This window comes from Gossypium arboreum, chromosome 11, assembly GCF_025698485.1.
Source record: "Gossypium arboreum isolate Shixiya-1 chromosome 11, ASM2569848v2, whole genome shotgun sequence".
NCBI classification, from domain to species: Eukaryota; Viridiplantae; Streptophyta; class Magnoliopsida; order Malvales; family Malvaceae; genus Gossypium; species Gossypium arboreum.
In genome coordinates, this window is record NC_069080.1 from 35,160,821 (window position 1) to 35,164,370 (window position 3,550).

Sequence of the window (3,550 nt, forward strand, 5' to 3'; positions counted from 1 at the left end):
CGTCTGACATTTAGTACACGCTCCTGTTCCTCGGGCGTATGGGTTCACACGGCTGTGTCTAGCCTCGTTCGCTTCTCCCACGCCCGTCTGTACAAGCCCTGCGCCCGTGTTAATTTAACAGGATTGACCATGAGTGTTTCACACGAGCGTGTCGGACGCCCATGTTGTTTTAACAGGTTCGCCCACGGTTCTTCTATACGGGCGTGTCGCTCGCCCATGTTGTTTTGGCAGGCTCGACCACGGCCATATCACACGACCGTGGCATTTAATCGTAGCCCGTGTTGGGGAAATCTTTTGGCCTATTTTAACATGGCCTTAAGTACACCCGTGTTCTTGGCCGTGTCTCTGTGGAAACACCTGTATTCAAGATTTCTATTAAAAAGTTAGGAGTTAAATACCAAAATTTAAAGAGATTAATATTGTTAGTGCTAAGGTTGCCTCTTGAGAAGCACTTATTTATAGTCTAAGCTCGACTTGCCTCTCCCGTGAATGGTCATGGTGGTTTGAGGAGTTTATACTCCTTATTCCTGCTATCAATCTCATAAAAATAGGGTTTTAATCAGGTGTTGTTTACCTTAAAAGTGCTGAACTTGGGATGACTCACCTCCACTGTACCGAATGGAAAAATACTGAATACTGCAAGAGGGATCTCCTCATTCAGTATGGTAGTGACAATGTGGGGATCTGCGGCATCTAATAAGACCTTATCACCAACCTTAAGTTGATTTGGAGAGGTATTGGGCTCGTTTTCGCTTAGTTTCGATTTGTCGGGTGTTCTTGGTTTGTGCATCCGCCATTCATCAAGTTCCTCGATTTGTAGCCTTCGATCTTCATGAATAGGTCCTCTACTATTGCTTGAGAACCACTCGTGCGCTTCCTTCAGACTTATTTTCTGCATAGTAGGTTGCACCATATTGTTAGGTTTAGTAGAATGGTTTAAATGATCACCTTCAGTTCCTGATGTGTTGCCAGAATTGTGAGCTTGAAGGGTGATTGTTTTGTCTCCTACCCAGAGTGTGAGTTCACCTGTGCCAACATCAATTATGGTTTTAGAAGTTGCTAAAAAGGCCATTCCTAGAATTAAGGGAGTGTTGTTATCCTCGTATATGTCTAGAACAATAAAGTCAACGAGAAATATAAATTTATCGATTTTAACTAGCACATCTTCAATAATACCTCTAGGAAATCTTATAGTTTTATCTGCTAATTGAATGCTCATCCTAGTCTGTTTGGGTTTCTCGAGACCTAGTTGCTTAAACATTTTGTAAGGCATGACGTTGATACTAGCCCCTAGATCAGCTAATGCATGATTAACATCTAAACTACAAATTAAGCAAGGAATAGTAAAGCTCCATGGGTCTTTTAGTTTGTTGGGTAGTTTATTTCGGAGAATGGCCGAGCAAACTGCGTTCAGCTCCACATGCGACGCCTCATCCAACTTCCGCTTATTTACTAAAAGCACCTTTAAAAATTTCATTGCATTCGGTATATGCGATAGAGCTTCAATAAACGGTAAGTTAATGTGTAATTTTTTTAAGAGTTTAAGGAATTTACCAAATTGTTCATCTAGGCGGTCTTTCCTTGTCGTGTTGAGGTATGGCACACGAGGTTTATATTCGACAGTTATTGGTTTGTTTGTATTTTGAGCTACCTCACCTTGACATTTGCTTACCACAGTTCCTTGTCTCAGTCCTGGTTCAAGCTCAATGACTCCTTGTCATCTTGAACATTAATTGCGTTGAGTTGTTCCCTTGGGTTAGGCTCGGTATTACTTGGCAAACTACCCTATGGTCGTTCAAAAATTAGTTTGGAAAGCTGGCCTATCTGAGTTTCGAGTCCTTGGATCGACACTTGTTTATTCTTAAGTGCTGTCTCGGTGTTCTAAAAATGGGTTTCTGACACTGATATGAACTTTGAGAGCATCTCTTCAAGGTTTGGCTTCTTTTCCTATTAGTAGGGTAGTTGTTGGTAGCCCGGAGGATGTTGTGGTCTTTGATTTCCTTGACCGTCCCACGAGAAATTGGGGTGGTTCCTCCAACCTGCATTATACGTGTTACTATATGGATTGTTTTAAGGTCGAAGATTATTACCCATGTAGTTTAACTACTCGTTATCCCTGCTGTGGCCATAAGGTTGGTATTCTGAATGGTTTGTTCCACCGCTACTTACTTCGCACTGCATTACTGGGTGAACCTGTGAAGAAGTAAGAAAACCATCAAGCTTTTTATTTAAGAGTTCTACTTGATTAGAGAGCATGGTGACTGAATCGACGTTATAAACGTTGGCTGTTTTTGTTGGCTTTGTCCTCATGACTTGCCACTGATAGTTATTCAGTGACATCTCCTCTATAAACTCATAGGCATCTTCCAGTGTTTTATTGTTGATGGTTCCGCCTGCCGCTGCATCAACCATTTGCCGAGTCGAAGGATTTAGACTATTGTGAAATGTTTGAACTTGGAGCCAAAGTGGTAACCCATGGTGAGGGCACCTTCTCAGAAGGTCCTTGTATCTCTCCCATGCATCGTAGAATGTTTCTAAGTCCATCTGCACAAAAGAAGAGATATCATTACGTAATTTAGCCGTTTTAGCCGGCGAAAAATATTTTAGTAAAAATTTTTCGATCATTTGTTCCCAAGTAGTAATTGACCCTCGTGGTAATGAGTTCAACCACTGTTTAGCTTTGTTCTTCAATGAAAAGGGAAACAACTGAAGACATATGGCATCATTAGAAACACCATTAATTTTAAATGTATCGCATAGTTCTAAGGAGTTGGCTAAATGAGCGTTGGGATCCTCATCTTGTAAACCATCAAACTAAAAAAATTGTTGTATCATTTGAACAGTGTTAGGTTTTAATTCGAAAATATTTGCAGCTATAGCAGGTCTAACTATGCTTGATTCAGTTCCTGTTAAAGAAGTTTTAGCATAATCATACATAATGCGTGGAGGAGGATTTTCATTACCCGCAATTGCAGGAGGTAGCTGATTGCCTTGGTTTTCAGCCATCTGTTCGGTTGGGGGTTCAGTATGCTCTTCTTGCTCGTTCTCTGTGTATCTTAAGCCGCGCCTTATTTCTCTTTGGTTTCTATGACCTGTACGATCGATTTCTTCGTCAAAAAGTAATGGTCCCGACGGGTTTCTTCTAGTCATAAACTATAAAAAACCTGCGAAGAGAAAGAAAGAGTAGGTTAATAAATAATAATAAAATTAAATTAAATTGCAAGAAAAATAAATGGCTAAAGTAATAAAAATTGATCGTTCCTAATATCTTAGCTCTCCGGCAACAGCGCCAAAAACTTGATCGCGTGGTTTCGTGATAGGTTTTATATATTTATAATTACTCGTTCTTAAACTAACTATTATCACGATGTAGGCAAGTGTACCTATCGAATAGTAGTATAGTTTTAGCAAGACAGGATTCTCGAACCCAAAGGAACTAAAAGTACTAGTAATGACTGTCTTTTTATTATCTAGCCTAAGAATAAAGAGGTTTTGTTTTAATTAACTAATTATCTAAACTAAGAACGCACAGAGAAAAGAATTGGGGAAT

The 3,550-nt window shown here is 39.9% G+C and overlaps 1 non-coding gene across 1 annotated transcript; it reads left to right on the forward strand.

Moving 5' to 3' along the window:
- Positions 1–2,470: 2,470 nt before the first annotated feature.
- On the forward strand, positions 2,471–2,577 carry LOC128284962 (small nucleolar RNA R71). Its single transcript, XR_008275379.1, has one exon. It is a non-coding gene; the product is annotated as a small nucleolar RNA R71 (small nucleolar RNA).
- The last annotated feature ends 973 nt before the right edge of the window (positions 2,578–3,550 follow it).